The following is a 20,573-nucleotide window of genomic DNA, read 5'->3' as shown; positions in this document are numbered from 1 at the left end:
TTGTGCCTTAGAATCAAACTTACCAAGATGATCTTTAGTATTCAGAATGAAACAAACACATCCAAAAGGATGAAAATATGAAATGTTGGGCTTTCTGTTCTTCCACAATTCATAAGGAGTCTTATTTAGAATAGGTCTTATAGAGATTCTATTCTGAATATAACATGCAGTGTTTATTGCTTCTGCCCAGAAGTGCTTAGCCATATTGCTTTCATTGATCATGGTTCTGGCCATTTCTTGTAGAGTCCTATTCTTTCTCTCTACAACTCCATTTTGCTGTGGAGTTCTAGGGAAAGAGAAATCATGGGCAATACCATTTTCTTTGAAGAACTCCTCAAAGAATCTGTTCTCAAATTCGCCACCATGATCACTTCTGACCTTTATGATTTTGCACTCCTTCTCAGATTGAATCTGAGTGCAGAATTCAAAGAACACTGAATGAGACTCATTCTTGTGTTTTAAGAACTTTACCCATGTCCAGCGGCTATAATCATCTACGATGACTAATCCATATTTCTTCCCTCTGACATATGCTGTTTTGACTGGGCCAAACAGATCAATATGCAGAAGTTCTAACGGCCTTGAGGAAGAAACAACATTCTTAGACTTGAATGCAGGTTTGGAGAACTTGCCCTTCTGACATGCTTCACAAAGAGCATCTGATTTGTATTTTAGATTAGGGAGTCCTCTGACAAGATTTAGTTTGTTAATCTGAGAAATCTTTCTCAAACTAGCATGTCATAATCTTCTGTGCCAGACCCATTGCTCTTCAGAAACAGACATAAGACAGGTTACCTTCTGATTCTTAAGATCTTGAAGATCAGTCTTATAAATGTTATTCTTTCTCTTGCCTGTAAATAGGATTGAGCCATCCTTCTGACTTACAGCCTTGCAAGACTTTTGATTGAAGATAATGTCATAACTATTGTCACTTAATTGACTTATGGACAATAAGTTATGCATTAATCCTTCTACAAGAAGTACATTAGTTATGGAAGGAGAGTTACCAATACTTATGGTTCCAGAGCCAATAATATTGCCCTTCTGATCTCCTCCAAACTTGACTTCTCCGCCAGATTTAAGCACCAGGTCTTGGAACATAGACCTTCTTCCCGTCATGTGTCGCGAGCACCCAGAGACCAGGTACCATGACATTTTGTGATTTGTCTTCTTTGCTGCTAAGGATATCTGCAACATAAATTATCTTCTCCTTAGGTACCTTCAGTTTCTCGGGTCCTTTCTTGTTAGTTTTCCTCAAGTTCTGATTGAACTTGGGTTTAGCATGATAAGTAACAGGAGGAACCGCATGATATTCTTTAGGTTTGGCAGCCTGATATTTTTTAGGTTGTGTCACATGCTTCTTGGTGTGTGTAGTGTTAAAACTTTTGGCATGTGAAGTGAGCCTAACTGATCATACAATGGCTTGTATGTGATTTTCAAATCATCAACAGGTTCAAATTTGTGTGGGGTGTCACCCTCATAGCCAACTCCAATCCTTTTGTTTCCAGAGACACCATATATCATAGCAAAATGACTTCTGCCAATACTTCTAGATAGGAACTTTCTGAAGCTTGAGTCATATTATTTCAGAATATGGTTCAGACTTGGAATGGATTTTTCTGAATCAGAAGGTGATCCAACATTGTCGGATAATTTTAAAACTTTTTCTTTTAATTCAGAATTTTCCAGTTCCAGCTTCTTAGTTTCAAATTCAAATTGCTTTTTCTGCTTTTTGTATTTAATACTAAGATGAGCCTTGAGTTCAAGAAGTTCAGTTAAACTGGAAACTAACTCTTCTCTAGATAGTTCAGAAAATACCTCTTCAGAATCTGATTCTGATGTAGATTCTAATCCATCATCCAATGTGGCCATTAGTGCAAGGTTTGCCTGCTCGCCTTCAGAGTCTGATTCTGATTCTGATTCTGAATCATCCCATGTTGCCATAAGACCTTTCTTCTTATGAAATTTCTTCTTGGGATTCTCCTTCTGAAGTTTTGGACATTCATTCTTGAAGTGTCCAGGCTCATTGCACTCATAACAAATGACCTTCTTCTTGTCAGATCTTCTGTTTCCAGAAGATTCTCCTCTTTCAGGCTTCTTTGAACTTCTGAATTTCTTGATCTTCCTTTGCTTGCTCTTCCAGAGTTGGTTTACCCTTCTGGAGATCATGGACAGTTCATCTTCTTCTTCTGATTCTGATTCTTCAGAATCTTCTTCTTCAGCCTGAAAAGCGTTAGTGCATTTTTTATAATTAGATTTTAATGCAATAGACTTACCTTTCTTCTGAGGCTCATTTGCATCTAGCTCTATCTCATGGCTTCTCAAGACACTGATTAGCTCTTCCAAAGAAACTTCATTCAGATTCTTTGCTATCTTGAATGCAGTCACCATTGGACCCCATCTTCTGGGCAAGCTTCTGATGATCTTCTTTACATGATCAGCCTTGGTGTAGCCTTTGTCCAGAACTCTCAATCCAGCAGTTAGCGTTTGAAATCTTGAGAACATCTTCTCAATGTTTTCATCATCCTCCATCTTGAAGGCTTCATATTTCTGGATCAAGGCAAGAGCTTTAGTCTCCTTGACTTGGGCATTTCCTTCATGGGTCATCTTCAATGACTCATATATATCATAGGCAGTTTCCCTGTTAGATATCTTCTCATATTCAGCATGAGAGACAGCATTCAGCAAAACAGTCCTACACTTATGATGATTTTTGAATTGCTTCTTTTGATCATCATTCATTTCTTGTCTTGTAAGCTTTACACCATTAGCTTTCACTGGATGTTTGTAACCATCCATCAACAGATCCCATAAGTCACCATCTAGACCAAGGAAGTAACTTTCAAGTTTGTCTTTCCAGTATTCAAAGTTTTCACCATCAAATACTGGTGGTCTAGTGTAACCATTGTTACCATTTCCATTGTGTTGCTCAGTGGAAGCAGATGTATTAGGTGTTGATGGATCTTCACCAGCCATCTAGATTGTGTTTTTCTCTTCCTGAATCTTTTCTAACACGGTTAAGTGCTTGCACCTAGAACCGGCGCTCTGATGCCAATTGAAGGGTAGAAAAACACTTAGAAATGGGGGGTTTGAATAAGTGTAGTTTCAAAACTTGTAAGACAAAAACAACTTGCACAATTATTTTAATCCTAGTTCGTTGTTAACTAAACTACTCCAGTCCACCCTTGACAAGGTGATTTACCTCAACTGAGGATTTAATCCACTAATCACACAAGATTACAATGGTTTTCCACTTAGACAACTTCTAAGTCTTCTAGAGTATACTGATCACAACCTGATCACTCTAGGAACAAACTGCTTAGATACTCTCTAAGACTTTCTAGAGTATTCTGATCAACCTGATCACTCTAGTCCTTTACAAATGAATGTAAACAAATTCTAAGAGTATTACAATGCTTCTTAAAAGCTATAATCACAACTGTGATATTTCTCTTAAAGTTTAAGCTTAATCTCACTAAGATATTACAACAGCAATAAGTGAGGTTGAAGATGAAGTTATGAGAGCTTTTGAATTGAACATCGTTTCAGCGTTTTTTGATCAAGAGTTGGTATTCAAAGTTGGTAACCTTGCTTCTCATCAGAACTTCATTATATAGGCGTTTGAGAAGATAACCGTTAGGAGCATTTAATACTTTGCGTATTCTGTACAACATTGCATTTAATGTTTCACTCTTTTGTCAACTACCTCGAGCCTTGCTTTCGCTGTGTCTACTGACGTTTCCTTTAATAGCTTCTAACGTTCCTTTTGTCAGTCAGCGTAGCCTGCCATCTTGTACTTGATTCTGATTTGATCTTTTGTAGATACAACGTTTGAATCTTCAGAGTCAATACAGCTTGGTGCAGAGCGTTTTCTTGTCTTCTGACCTTGAAGTGCTTCTGAGCGTGATACCATGAGAACTTCAGTGCTTCTGCTTCTGATCTCAAGTCCTTCTGATGCTTCCATTGACCATGTTCTGATTCTGCTTGACCATCTTCTGATGTCTTGCGAGACCATGTTCTGATGTTGCATGCTGAACCTTCTGAGTCAGTGCTTCTTGCGCTGATTTTGTGCATACTCTTTATATAATTCCTGAAATGGAAATTGCATAGTATTAGAGTACCACATTATCTCATACAAAATTCATATACATTGTTATCATCAAAACTAAGAATATTGATCCGAACAAATCTTGTTCTAACAAATACATATATTTTTAATTCTAATATATTCTAATTTCTATTATATTATTATTATTACATTCATTTGTATTAAAGTTATTTAAAAAAGAATAGTTTCACTACAAATATGATATTCCATAAAGAATTTATTTTTATATAATCTTATTACATTGGCATTTCAAAAAAAAATTATAACCTCTTACACTAAATTTTTTTATGCTATTAAACAAAAAAGATTGCACATACATATTAATGTTATTTTTATACACATCTAAAATAAATGTTTTATATTTTAAATTTTGACTTTTATGTATTCTTTTATTAATAGTATAATAATATTTAATTATTTTATTTAATTTAACACTTATAAATTTTTTCAAATAATAAATTTACCCTTTAAAATAAAAATAAATAAATGACGATATAATATCTTATTTAAAAAGAGTGTCACTATAAAAAAAAATAATCTACTTTTAAAAATATTTCTTTTCATTAATCTTTATAACTTTTAACTCTCACTTTTTGTATGAAATCTTTAAATCTCACCTTAATAGCTCTTACTTTAATATTATAAAATCATAGTGTCTCAATAAAATTAAGTTATAACTAATACACACTATAGACAATACATAAAAAATAAAAATAAAAATTAATTGAAACAATAAATACTATATAACAAAAATGAAAAGTAAAAACGAATAAAGTAAAAAGTAAAGAATTTGATGTTTTATATACTTTGTTATTTAAGAAAAAATTATATTTAATTAAGTTACGTGTAAAAAAATTGATGAGAATTGAGTTACATTTTAATAATATTTAACGTTTAGGTATTTAGTGTAAATAGGTAAAGAGAATATGTGTGATTAATACTTTAATGACTTTTATGTATTGTTTTACTATTAATATATAATAAATTAATAAGATTTATTATAGTTTGACCACTGCAAAATTTATAAAATAATTAAATTTAACCTACAGTATTTTTCGTTTTTGGTATTTAGTTTATATAAGTATAAATAATCTGTAATTTTATTTGTAGATTCAAAATTAATTTAATATAAATATGATGTTAGCAGATGAAAATGTATTTGAATTATCAGTGATAAAATAATATTTTTAAATCAAATTATTAATGTTTAAAAGTATATAGTTAGGAAATAAATAAAATAATAGTTAAACAATTATCGTGATTAATTTTTTTTCTTCATGTTGTAACCATTGAATTGAACTATCATTACTTCGAAAATTAATAAAACTGTCGGATTGATGAATTGAACCGTTGAATTGAGCCATCATTACTTCAAAATTAATAATAATAAAAATATTTTTTCAAATTTTTTATAATAATAATAATAATAATAATAATAATAATAATGGAATGAAAATCAATGAATGAAGTTTATTAATAATTTAAAATTTACAAAAATAAAAAAAATAATAATAGTTAGGAGGATAGTGAAAAGTTATAAAATTAAAGTAAATATTATATCAAAAGTTAATAATTTCAAAAATTCATTGATTGAATAAATATATAAATATAACTAATAAGTTTTCAACTGTTTTTTTATTTATTCGGTAACTCCTATCATTTATTTATATTTATTCAATTCTTTACTGTCTTGATATAAATTTAAATTAACAGTTAAATCAAGTAATTATTTATTTTTATTATTATATTTATAATTGTGTATATATAAATGTGTAATATTGAATTAACATCTTCGAATATATTTTTTCCTGGATTTTATAATTATAATAATAAATATAATAACAATATTTTGAAGTTTAAAATATCATATACAATGACAATAATATATTATAGGTCAACTGTAACACCCTTCTAAACCCTGCGGAAATTAAATAAATAATTCAGAGTAATATGAAACAAGGGTGCCACAATTCAATTTAAAAACAAAATAACGCACGTCATTGTCATGCATTCACTAAGGAACAATTCATCATAAATCATAAAATAATCTCATGTCAACACAGCGAAAATTCATCATTCGGATGAGTATAACATCTATGATACTACATCCCACAATAAAACCAAAACGATAAAAATATATTCACTACGCCAAAATTAAGCTGTAGCAGCGCAGCTACTAAAGCGCTTTTAGACAAAAGCGCTCTCGTAGGGTTCGCTAAAAACAAATTAATAAACAAAGGGAAAATGATGAAAAAAAACGCTCTGGTAGGGGGTATGAAAGCGCTTTTAAAAAGCGCTCTGGTAGGGGGGTGTATGAGAGCGCTTTTAAAAAGCGCTCTGGTAAGGGGGGGTATGAGAGCGCTTTTCAAAAGCGCTCTGGTAGGGTTGTCTATTAAAGCGCTTTTCAAAGCGCTGCTATAGGGGGTTTAATGAGAGCGCTTTTTAGTCAAAAGCGCTGGTATAGACCAGGCTATGAGAGCGCTTTTCAGAAGCGCTTTAGTAGCCTTTCAAAATTGAAATTAAAAAAAATAATAACAATCAGTATCGTTAATTTCTTTCTTCTCTCACGAAAATCGCTTATTCTTCTCAAATGATAAACCCTATCTTCTCACAAAATCGCTTCTAAACCCTACAGAAATCACGAAATCGTTTCTTCTCTCACGAAATCGCTTTTGAATCGCACGAAAAATAGCTTCTGAAATCGCATCTGGGTTTATATCTTCTTCTTCGGCATTCGAGGTATGTTTCTTCTTCGGCATTCTGAAATCGCTTCTACTGTAACTTGTTTTTGTTCATATAACTGAAGGTAACCTGGGTTTATATTCTTATGCTTATATGATTCGTCATTACGAAAAATACATTTTACAGAATCAATACATTTTACAGAATCAGTTGATCACCCTAGATTAAGAGAAAATCTTGATTTTGTTTAATAATCTATTTTTACAGAATTAATTTGTTGTGTTGCTGTGTTGCTGTTTCTCTCACGAAGTCGTGTTGCTATGTTGCTGTGTCAGTTGTGGTGCTAACATCTTCTTTTCTTCGTTTTCGGTAAGTGTTAATCCTATTAACATGCATATTCAGTTAACACCATTGGTTTTACTTTATCTTTTTGAGAATGAAAATGCTATCTTTATTCTAAACCATGATCGTTGTGCACTATGAGCATGTTTGAATGTAATACAAACATTTCAACTCTTCCTCTTGCTATTTTGTAAATTGAAAAAGGTGTCTTAGTTTGGTCTTGGATTTAATGTATGAGTTCATATTGATGTCTCTACTTTATTGCAACTTGGTTTATGGAATTCTACAAGTTTTGAAATGGATTGAACTATATTAAAACATGCTCATATATTAAATTGACTTTAAGAGATAAGAAGGAAATATCTATATTTATTTCTGAAATGAAATGAGATGGGAAACATTCACATTATTCTCTTTCAAATTTTACATTATTCTCTTTCAAATTTTTACTAGTGATTTCATTTTCAATATCCTCTCTTACTACTTTCTTTTAATGGTTACGTCCATGGTTGAGTTTACTTTCATGTGAATTGTGCATATCTTCCTTTATATATGCAGTATGACTTATTTATTGGTTTCACCAACTTAATGGTTGAGTTTTCATTTAACAAAATTGTTGGTATGCTTCTGTTTTGTCTAGAAGGAAATAACTTGTATATAAATATCATGGAAGCTTATGATTTTCTTTTATTCAATATTCTCTGAATGAGATATGAATGTATGTGTCTGCACTATTCTGAAACTGTGTTTTATGGAATCTGGTTTCTACTTCTAAAATCATTGTAGTTTGTACTACAGTTTGCATATACTTCCTTCACTTTTATGATATTTGTATTTAACTGCATCGTGTGTGTGTTTAATTTTACAGTTACTTTGAAGTCTCTGGTTTCTACTTGTACAACGCCGATTCAAACCTACCATCTCCCACATCAAGTCTAACTCAGGTTACTATCCCTTTCTTCTTGCTTATAGTTTGTTATTTTCTGCTTATAGTTTATTGTTTATGGTTCTATTTAATATCAATTTAGTGTCTCTCAACCAATTTTTTGGTTTGTGGACTTATATTACCTTGAAATAAGGTAATGTCTTCTTTAAGAAATCGGGTATTCTGATTAGGTATTCTATTATGATGATAGCTATTTATTATCTTGACATAATTCCTTAGTACCTGATAGAGAAACCAAGAAGCATTTGTTTAGCTTAATTAAGACATGGATAAGACATGGATGAATTCAAACCGATTGTCGAAAGAGTACGAGAAAGGGGTATGGGAATTCGTAGAGTTTGCGGTTGCGCACTCCAAAGACCCGCTTCGAATGCCGTGTCCTTGCTTAGGTTGCTGTTATGGGGGTAAGTTTGACGGGAATAAGTTGGCATCCCATTTACTACGGTTTGGAATTGATAGAAGTTATACATGTTGGACAATGCATGGTGAGAAAAGTAACGGGAATGCTGAGTCGAGTTGTAATAGGAAGTATGCTTCAAACGACGATTGCACAGACACATACGATTGCGATCGAGTCGAAGAGATTGCAGAAGCGCTTGAAGAAGATCTTGCGGATTGTCCCAAAATGTTTGAGAGGTTGGTAAGCGATGCAGAGAAACCGTTGTATGATGGTTGTTCAAAATTCACAAGATTGTCTGCGGTGTTAAAGTTGTACAACTTAAAGGCGGACAATGGATGGTCGGATAAAAGTTTCACAGAGTTATTAGCCCTTATGAAAGATATGCTACCAGAGGATAATGTTCTTCCCAATCGAACGTATGAAGCCAAAAAGATGTTGTCCTCTATTGGCATGAGCTATGATAAGATACATGCATGTCCAAACGATTGCGTTTTGTTTCGAAACGAGTATGCAGCGTTGAATGAGTGTCCTAAATGTGGTGCCCCTCGATATAAGAAAAAGTTGTCTCCTGCTAAAGTCTTATGGTATTTTCCTATAATTCCAGGATTTAGACGCATGTATCGTAGTGAGACCGATTCAAGACAGTTGACTTGGCATGCAGATGAAAGAATTATTGATGGAAAGTTGCGACATCCGGCAGACTCACCACAATGGATGAAAGTTGATACTGATTATCCTGAATTTGGAAAAGAAGCAAGAAACCTTCGGTTGTCATTGTCTACTGATGGAATGAACCCGCATGGTATTCAAAGTATCTCGCATAGCACATGGCCTGTGATTCTTATGATCTATAACCTACCTCCGTGGCTATGTATGAAGCGTAAGTACATGATGTTATCTATGCTAATTTCTGGGCCTAAACAACCAGGGAATGACATAGACGTATACTTGGCACCCTTAATCGAAGATTTAAAGTTTTTGTGGGAGAACGGTGTGGAGGTTTACGATGGGTATAGGAAGGAAAGTTTCAACTTGAGGGCGATGTTGTTTGGAACAATTAATGATTTTCCAGCATACGGAAATCTATCCGGGTACAGCAATAAAGGTCAAAAGGCGTGTCCCGTTTGTGAAGATGAAACCGATACGACACGATTGGAGCTTTGTCAGAAGAATGTCTTTCTCGGCCATCGTAGATTCTTAAATTCTAATCATCACTACCGTGGGTGGAGAAAAGCATTCAACGGAAAGGCCGAACATGGTACAGCCCCGCCTTTTTTGTCAGGTGATCAAATTTTTGAAAAGGTGAAAGATGTGAGCACTCAGTTTGGCAAGCCTTTTGCACATTCACTTGTCAAGGGTGGGTGGAAGAAGAAGTCAATTTTTTTTGAACTTCCATATTGGAAGTCGTTGTACGTAAGACATTTCCTGGATGTTATGCATATTGAAAAAAATGTATTTGACAGCGTCATAGGTACGTTACTCAATATACAAGGAAAGTCTAAGGATGGCCTTAACATAAGGAAGGACATGGTAAACATGGGAATGAGAACTGAATTGGGACCCGTGACGAAAGGAAGACGAACATATCTGCCACCTGCTGTTTTCACTCTATCTAGAAAGGAGAAGAAAACATTGTGTAAGTTCCTCAGTGAAGTTAAAGTTCCAGAAGGCTACTCTTCAGATATTAGAAGACTTGTGTCCATGAAAGACCTCAAGTTAAAGAGTTTGAAGACGCATGATTGTCATGTTATAATGGAACATTTTTTACCAATAGGTATACGTTCTATTCTGCCAGAAAAAGTAAGAAGCACAATAACTAAGCTGTGTTTCTTCTTCAGGTCAATTTGCAGTAAGGTGGTCGATCCCGCGATCTTACCAACATTGCAAAAAGAGATAGTTGTTACTTTATGTGATCTTGAAATGTATTTTCCTCCCTCGTTTTTTGACATAATGGTTCATCTAGTCGTTCATCTTGTGAAAGAGACACAATTGTGCGGACCAGCTTATATGAGATGGATGTACCCTGCTGAACGTTATATGAAAATATTAAAAGGGTACGTGAAAAACAGAAGTCGGCCGAAGGGTTGTATTGCCGAACGATACGTTGTTGAAGAAGCGGTTGAGTTTTGTACTGAATATCTGTCAAATGTTCAATCAATTGGACTCCCCAAATCTCATATTGTCGAAAAAAAAGAAGGAAAAAGGCTAATTGGAAATAAAGTTGTGACAATATCAATGGTCGAACGGGATCAAGCGCACTTGTATGTTCTGCACAATGAGATTGAGGTTGAGCCGTATGTTGAAATGCACAAGGTTGTTCTCCGAGATTTAAATCCAAATAGAAATGAGAACTGGATAGTACGAGAGCACAATCGAAGTTTCATACCGTGGTTTAGGGATCATATTTATTCAAAGTATCGTTCAGATCCTGCTTCAGTAACAGAAAGGTTGAGATGTTTAGCCTATGGTCCAACTGTAATTGTGCTTTCTTATAGCGCATACGCTATTAATGGATACACATTTTATACCAAAGAACAGGATGTTAAAAGTACTATGCAAAATAGTGGTGTTACCTTGGTAGCTGAAGCAATGCACATACCAAGTGCGAATGACTTAAATCCGAAATTTGCAAATTTGTCATATTTTGGGGTTATCGAGCGCATTTTGGTGTTTGATTACGCGAAGTTTCAGATTCCTGTATTTGGTTGCAAGTGGGTTGAAAATAATAGTGGCATACGAATGGATAAGTCAGGATTTTTGCAAGTGGATCTCAATAGGGTAGGGTACAAAGATGAGCCTTTCATTCTAGCCTCTCAAGCTAAACAAGTGTTCTATGTCAATGATCTGACAAGTACGAAATGGTCTATAGTGCTTTTATCTAACAAAATAGTTGATGAAAACATTGAAGATCAAGGTGATATTGGTGTTGGCATTGAATCTTGTACAAGAAACGATCAAAATGAGAATGAATCTTGTACTAGAAATGATCATAATGAGGGTATTTGGATCAATCCAACCGTCCGCGTTGTTAAGAGACGCGTAGAACACAATCCTACCAAGAAAAGAAAGAGACGTTAGTGATAAAGGTAATAGTATACATATTCCGACTAATTTGTTTTATTCAATTTGTACCGATTGTTTTAATCAATAGTATAGTACTTATTCAATTTTGGTGCATATTCTCGTTTTGTACATAACTTTTGAACCATGTATCCGTTTGTCGACTTCTTTACATGTAACTATACTATTTTGACGATTCCGGAGCTGCTCATGTACTTATCTTTACATTTCGGGACTGTTTTTTTATTGGTTTTGCTTCTGCCCGTAATCAAAAGTCGGGCTTAGGGTCTGAATTTCGGAAAACCGACTTTATTTTTGAGTCCGTGGGGACGTTTTACCATAGCCATGTAAATTTCGTTCAATTCCGACAACTTTCTTTTTTGACGCTTATTTTGATTTGTACCGATTTCGTTTCTGATACACTTGTACATGCATGGTTTGACTTCCATTTGACTTGTATAGATCATTAGCTTATTAATAGTGTACTAATGTGCTTTAGTTTGTTTGATACAGGTTAAATGGCTCCGGATAGAGATGCTCCACCTGAAAACTCACAAGAAAACTCACAAGAAAGAGATAATCAAGAAAGAGATGCTCCGGATACAAATGCTCCACCTGATACTGAAGCAAAAGAAGTTGCACGAGGCATCACTATTATGAAGGGAATCATCCGACATAGAGACCAAGGATTAGTATACCCTTTGGAATGGAATTCTGAATTACAGCCAATTGGTCCTAATTCTACAAAGTTGACAAGCTACATTGGTACACTTGTTCGTATGCATATTCCAGTCTCCGTAGCTAAATGGAATCTAAAAAGCGAAGACTTGGATGCGAAAAAAAAAGCGATTTGGGAAGAGCTTCAGGTATATACCATATATGGTTGTTGTTATTATCTTGACGATAAATTGTTTACATTACTTATACTAACACACTATGCGTATGTTTTTTTGCAGAGGACTTTTGACATACCAGATGAGCGTAGACGCTACATACTTAGTTTGGCCGGAAAAAGATATAGAGGGTGGAAAGCTTTTTTGACAAATAACTATCTTAAGGATAAAGATGGAAACTTTCTTGAAGAGACGTCGGGACGGCCAAAAAAGTATGAGATCTTCATTGATGAAGAAGATTGGGTTAAGTTTGTAAAGCAAAGAGATGAAGATTTTCGGAAAAGGAGTGTCACAAATAGCGCAGAGCATCAAAACCCGCATATCCATACAAAAAAGGGCGTTTGGGATATGCACGCTTGGAGGATAAAATTGTAAGTAAATAGAAATGCGTTTTAATTAATTGTCTAAATGTGTTTTATTTGACGATTTTATCATTTGTGTCAATGCATAGTTAGAGGAGACTAAAAGTGAGGAAACCTCACTTCCTGTACATGTGTTGTGGAGGGAAGCTCGTGTGGGCAAGAATCAAGCTGTCGATCCCGAAGTTCAGAGAGTTTTTACTGAATGTGTAAGTATAATACTGTGTCTTTAATTAAATCAAATGTTTTTTAATATGTAAATGATTTTTTAATGTAAATGAATTACAGGAGACCTTGTCGCAATCGGCATCCACCGGTGAGGGGAGCGTACTTAGTAGAGCACTAGATGCTCCTGAGTATCTCGGTCGGGTGAGGGGTAAGGGTCATGGTGTGACTCCAACCTCTTTTTACAAGAGTCCTAGGAGAAGAAATCCTACCAATGAAGAAGTGTTGCAAAAGTTGCAGGAATTGCAAGCACAAGCCTCTGAATTGCAAAGAGATAAAGAGATGTATATGAGAGAAAAGTGCAACACTTCATCGGTGAAAGAAACTAGTGATAAGGCTAGTATCAACTGTCAAAGGAAATTTCCCGAGGTAATTATAATTTTTTTTCCTTACAAATTGTTCTATTTTATCAACGATAATGACTTTATATTTACTATTGGTTTAGGGCATTTCTTCATGCCAACTATACTTATCCGCACCGTATTATCGCCTAGTTGGCAAGGGAAAAGTGCACAACACTGTGGGAGATTTACTTCACCATAGACCGCTCCCGGATGGACACCTGAAAGTATCGGTGGATGTTGTAGTAGATCATGATGCGATGCTACCGGTACCTGACATGGTCTCAGAGACGACATTGCTGCGAGATGCAATAGGATCATTTGTTGCATGGCCCTCGGAGCTCATTACCATTAGTGATGAGGTATATTGAAAACGATTATGAATCATTTAGTTTTCGAATGTCAATTCTAAACCGTTTATTAATTATTTTTTACATTTTAATTTTAGACTGCTCCTATAAAACCCGCAATTAAGGTTAAAGGGACTTTACAGGAGGAGGAGTCTGTTGCATCACTAAAAGAGGTACATTTAAAGTGTTAATATATAATCTGAATCTAAATCTGCATGATTTTATATTTTACCTAACTTATATGATTTTTAGGCATCCGCTCGGGAGTCACAACAAGTGACGCAGCAAGTTCGTAGCGTACCACCCACTGGTCCTCCGAAGCCAGCGGCAAAAAAAGGCGGTGCTTTTGTGCCTCGATACCGGTCGACGCTCGCAACAATGGTTGATATGTCCGATTTGAAGGATGGTGCTTTACGTGAAATCGATATGGATGAAAGTGTCTTCGGTATTGAATTCAAGTCACTTATTACAATTGATGACTTGGAAGAGATTTTTAGGCATGATCAACTAGGCGTCAGTAATATGCACTCATACATCCGGTAATATTCACTCATCCGATATATTATTTAATTAGTCCCACAATATAATTTATTTACACATTTCAATGAAAATAATCTAATGTTTATTATGTTTTTATTTAAGGTTGTTGTATGACAGAGTGTTGCGCGGGAATCCATTGTCTAACAGATTCCGTTTCGTGTCTTCCGCCCATTGCAGCGGAATGGCAATTGCTTCGGAACCGGAATCAGTTAGACAGCGCTTAGTCGATAGATTCATGTCCACCGGCAATACATAAAGTCTGCATCTTTGGGCGTATAATACCCGACCAGTAGGGTTAGTTTCTCATTCTTTGTTCATCTAATCTCTGTTTCTTTTGTGTATAGCAAAATTTTCATATAACCTATTGTTTTAATTTATAGAGCACACTGGTTGCTGCTTGCTATCAACCCTATAAGGGAAGTCGTGTATTATCTGAATTCGGTAAATGGTGAATGGACCAATTATCCGGCTATGAAGGACATCGTTGATTTGTAAGTGGGATCGTTCTAAATATATATTCGTGTATATTTATATATTTACTTATTTGTGGGATTGATCTAAACATATGCTTTTATATATTTGTTAATTAGATCAATACAAGTGTTCCGAAGTCAACGGGACGCACAGGTATCCCGGACTAATTCTAACAACATTACTTGGATCCAAGTGCAGGTACATTATTTTTCACAATGCTTATAATATTTATGCTACTTGATAAAACAAGACAACTATAGAATCTTATTTGTTTTTCTATGTAGTGTCCGCAACAGCGAAACAGTTACGATTGCGGATACTTTGTTTTGAGGTTTATGAAAGAAATCCTTCAGGCGAATCAATTAGAGATTCCGCTCACGGTATGAATTTATAACTTAAGATAATTTCATATAATTTATTACATTTAACTAAATATATCATTCATATTATGTTTTTGTTTTGTAGTACCTTGACGAATTCCGTGCTGCTGGGTACCCGAGACTTAAGTTGGAAGAAATAAAAGAGGATTTGTGTCAATTTTATATTAAGCAATTTTTCATGTAGGATTTGTGTCGATTTGAACTATAATATTATTGATGTTGTAATGATGTATATATATAATTTTGGATATTATAATGGTATTATATTAGTATATATATTGTCTTACTGATGGCTGAAATAATATCGTCGAAAATAAATTACAGGTCGAAAATATTACAGGTTGAAAACATATTACAGGTCGAAAATATTACAGGTCGACTGGGAGGATTAAATTACAGGCTGCACATTAAAATACCTCATTTAGCAACGACAGCGCTTTTAAAAAGCGCTCTTAAAGGTCCACCTACTAAAGCGCTTCTTAGTAAAAGCGCTGCCAAAGATTAATAAAAAAGCATAAAAAAAAACGCAACATACGAAAGCGCTTTTGGAAAAGCGCTCTTATAGGGGGGGCTATCAGAGCGTTTTTTCCAGAAAAAGTGCTCTCATAGGGGGGGCTATCAGAGCGCTTTGCTGGAAAAAGCGCTCTTAAAGGGGGGTCTACCAGAGCGCTTTTTCCAGGAAAGCGCTCTTATAGGGGGGCCTACCAGAGCGCTTTTTCCAGAAAAGCGCTCTTATAGGGGGGGTCTACCAGAGCGCTTTCAGAAGCGCTTTTGTTACCTACGCCAGCGCCAGCTTTTACAGCGCTTTTAAGCGCTTTAAAAGCCCAAAATAAGCGCTTTTAAAGCCCCAGTGTGTTGTAGTGATTTATTAAAACATGAACTCTAGGCTAGCGTTCCCCAGTGTTACAATTATCAGAGCATGACACCGACGCTACACTAAACAACGTGGCATATGAGCTATCCTCACCAAAGCCAGAAGACATTACTCCTCAATCTGAAAATATCAATAATAAGGGTGAGTCTCATTCAAATTAATAAATGTTATTGAATTATAAACAACAACACATCACAGCGGCATTACTCACTCAATTTCATCATATTCCGATTATCAGAAAAACATCCATCAATTACACAAACACCAACAAAATACATCGTTCAAACAACGCATCATACTCATCAATCAAGTCACAACAAATCATGCATATGTAATGAACTGACACTATGCATGTGGTACCAATCATCATCAATAGGATTAACCCACCGACCGATCCAACATCGTCAAGATACGGCCCTGCCAGCACAAGTTCCATACAATGGGAACTATGCCCTTTACTGATCCAAACATCATCCGGATACAGCCCTAAACAAATGACTATGAATGAATGCAACACATAACATACTTAAAAACCTCTTTGATTTGATGCACAACATCGATTCATTTCTTACCATCGTCATCATCATCAAGCATGTTTATGTATTTCAGCATCATTCATCGACACAAATCGCCATATAAACAACACAACACGTCTCACAACTAAGTTTCTCAAACATAGCATGTATTGGCAATCTCATCATATATAAGCACAACACATCATTCGTCAAAAACCAAGTCATGGTAAAAAATAATTTCGAGCTATACTCATTTCATCATTTCTATCATAAAGAATATATCACGGGCTTTATCCTGTTCAAAACGGTACTCAAAATGGACCAACAGTCCAAAAGTTATGTATTCTTTAATTTTCCCAAAATTCTCATCAGCACGCGGCGCCAACCTACCTTCGCGACGCGTCCTTGAAAAACGACGCCTTCGCGGCGCCAAATGATGTTCTCAAGGAGAACTAAAAAAGTTTTGTCGCCTTCACAACGCGAACGGGAAAACACAGAAAACCCCCACTGCAGAAACAACATACGAGTTTTTGACCCTAACCCCCCAACATTGACCAACTCGATTTCAATTGACAAGATTTCATATACAGCAACACAACACATATTATAATACACATATAGCATATAATATGCATCAACTAACATCATAACAATACCAAAATCCTATAATTCATCAAAATGGGCAATTATCATTAAGACATCCCAAAATCCCAAATTTATCGTACGACTCAATTGATACAAATCATACACCTATTTAAGTACTATCATTCTATAACCCGGTAATAGATGTTAATCCGATAAGTCCTCCCTTACCTTAGCCAAAAACTCTTGGATGGTCTCTTCCTCTTTGTTCTTCTTCACGTATCAGCTTCAAAATCTATCTTCTCCTTTGCTCTTCTTTTCACGTTCCTTTTCCTTTCTCCCAATTTCATTATTTTTATTAAAATAGATTCCAATTAGTAAAAAGGGCCTTACTAACATAACACCCCCTTCCTTACTAATGCCACACATGGTCCAATGGCCTACACCAACTCTTTTCAAATAATTTTCAAAAAGCCAAATAATTCTAATTATTAATTTAAATACCAAATAAATTAAATATTAAATTTATAGGGTGTTACATCAACCGCACAACGCACGGGGCAACATTCTAGTTTAATAAAATTGAAATAAAATGAATATCCTATTCCTTTACATTTTTGTTGAGTATGATGTAGACATTCAGTTTTCTGTGAGTCAGATGCATTTGTAGCCAACACAGGAACTCCATTAGTAACCACTTCTAGGGTTTCATGAAAGCCAAACAGAAATTGCATCTGTTTTCTCCATCGGATCCAATTTTTACCGTCAAGCATTGGAAGAGAATTTGGAATGTCATTAGTATCATTCATCTTTGCAGCGATTGATTCACTTTTCCTGAAAACACGATGTCTGACATGAAGTTCTCAAGAACAATAACCGGAAGCTCTGGATATCAATTTGTTAGTGCATGAGGCACTTTTAGTGAGGAGAGAAAAGAGAGAAAGTAAGGAAATAAGGATTATATTAATGAATTGAATTGTACAGATAAACATAAACATAATATACAACATGGATTGGACTTGGACATAAACATAAACATAAACATAAACATAATGATACTGACTATGACTATTTATATACAACTTGGATTGGACTTGGACTTACACAACTTAACTAATATTCTATATTATTAAATTTGATTTGATATTATATTAATAATATCAATCTGAATAATATCCGAACATAAACATTCTCATATACATATTGTGATTTATTTTATATTAACATTTAAAATACAAAATAAAAAAGTTTACAAGCTTAATTTTACATTTTTATGTATTCATGACACTGAATAAGAGGAAGGAGTCAGGTACATGCTCTCTGCCCCACCTAAGCCTGTCCTTATCTTAGTTCTAACATGGTATTTTATTATGCTAAAAACATTTATAAAGCCGTAATTTTAATTTGCACCTTTCAGATTAAATTATAATTTCAGCTAATGAGACAATGGAAGTGCCTTTTAAAATAAAGGCTTTTGGTTGGAGGTTTAGTTCACAATAGACTCCCTTTGAAGGATCTTTTGGTGGTTAGAGGTATGTCTTTTCCCTCGGTAGAATTAAAGTGCACTTTTTGTGGTAATAGTCCGGGAACTCGGAATCATTTATTTTTTGGTTGTTGGGTGATAAAAAATATTTGGAGTGAGATAGCTTTTTGGGTGGGTAAAGGGGTTATTTTTGAAGATGAGTGTTTATCAAATTTTATGGAATGGCACTCTTTCTTCCATAGTAAATTGGTGAAGGATAGAAAGTTGGACATAGTTTGGTTCGCCACAACATGGTGCTTATGGTTGGTTAGAAATGGTGTTTGCTTTCGTAAAGATGCTTGGAGTGTTAACAACACCGTTTGGAATATTAAGATGTTGGCTTGGCGTTGGTCTTTTTGTGGAAAAATTACTCATCCCAATTATTCTTTTTACGAGTTTTGTAGGGAACCTTTGTACTATCTCTCGTAATGTAATTGGTTAGTAATTTTTCCTTGGCGGGGTTTTCCCGTTTTCTCTTTTGTAATCGGGTTGGAGAATCCTTAGTTCTCCCTTTAATGATATCTTGATTTCTAAAAAAAAAAGCTAATGAGACAATGCAACTCTTGCATCATTGGATTTCATCAAAAGATTAAAACTTTTCTCTTGATCAGCCTGAAGAGTGAAGACTATGGGTCAGTTTGTTTTAGCTTTAAGAAAATGGATTTTTTCTTTGTATTTTTTAAAATAGATTTTCTAAAACTGTTTTTCAAAATATTACAAGTTTTTTTAGATTCGTTTTTTCTAAAATGAAACACTTAATTTGACATCCTATAACATAAACATACATAATTGAAGACCAAAACTTAGTCAAAATCATAATTTTTTCAAAAAGTTGTATCTCAAAAATGATTTTTATGAAAATCTATTTGAAATAGCTTCAAAATTAAGTGATTTTTTGAAATTTTGATATCCAAATTTTTTCCTCATAAAATAGATGAAATACCTAAAATCACATTTTAAGAATAACTATTCAAATAGATTTTTCATTTGAAGCTTTTATAAAAAGTTTCTTTGTAAAAAAAAATTTCGCAAAATTTGGTAACACTATAAAAATCATTTTTAAAAAAAGCTAAAACAAACGGGCCCTATATGTCACATCTTGAATCAATTAATTGGGAAGATTAGGACGAAAACCACTGAGTAGTTTAGTTAACCATCATAATCACATCCATAATAATTAAATTAATAGGACCAGCACAATTAGAGTTGCCTAAAACACTTCGAAACATATGCATATATGCCAAATTCATGTGATAAATGCAACTTAAATTGTTGAGTGTTTTAGGTTTGAGTCTTCTATCATTGGCAACTTTCTCTTCTTACTAAAACATAACTTTGCTACTTCTACTCCAAAATCACCAGCTGTTTGTATCTGCCACAAACTTTTATAAAGCAACTTTTAATACTGTTATATATTTTTCTTTCAATCTAATCTTTTAACAAGAATAAGTGACGTATGGGTTTAATGGAAAAATATATACGGTGTAAAACAGTTTTTACTAACAATAAAATTATAAACGTTAATTTTTCTAGTAGTTTTACTATTTTTTTAAATCACATATAAAATATTTTATTTTAAGAGTTATGATATACAGTGCATTCATTACCTTTGAGCTCAATTTTAAATCTCGTTCTACAATTGTAATGCTAAATTATCTATTAAACTAGTTTAATGAATTATTTATACTAAATTTAAATAAAAAACATTAACAAATACACTAAAGATTATATATATATATATATATATATATATATATATATATATATATATATATATATATATATATATATATATATATATATATATATATATATAATGGATCATTTGACACCGGTGTCAAAGTATTAATTTTGACACCAAATCCTATCCGTTTATTATTATTAATCTAAAGGTTAAGATACATTCACTTATAACTAACACATGAGTTTTTTAAAGAAATATATCTTAACCTTTGAATTAGGGGTGTTCGCGGTGCGGTT

The 20,573-nt window shown here is 34.0% G+C and overlaps 1 long non-coding RNA gene across 1 annotated transcript; it reads left to right on the top strand.

Annotated features, from left to right (window-relative positions):
• Positions 1–7,117: 7,117 nt before the first annotated feature.
• LOC131619681 (uncharacterized) lies at positions 7,118–12,165 on the top strand. Its single transcript, XR_009288959.1, has 3 exons — positions 7,118–7,159; positions 8,001–8,076; positions 12,052–12,165. It is a non-coding gene; the product is annotated as an uncharacterized LOC131619681 (long non-coding RNA).
• The last annotated feature ends 8,408 nt before the right edge of the window (positions 12,166–20,573 follow it).

The sequence above is a fragment of the Vicia villosa genome, linkage group LG1 (genome assembly GCF_029867415.1).
Source record: "Vicia villosa cultivar HV-30 ecotype Madison, WI linkage group LG1, Vvil1.0, whole genome shotgun sequence".
Classification (NCBI taxonomy): domain Eukaryota; kingdom Viridiplantae; phylum Streptophyta; class Magnoliopsida; order Fabales; family Fabaceae; genus Vicia; species Vicia villosa.
The sequence above is the reverse complement of the archived record's forward strand: the minus strand, read 5'-3'. Positions and strand labels throughout refer to the sequence as shown.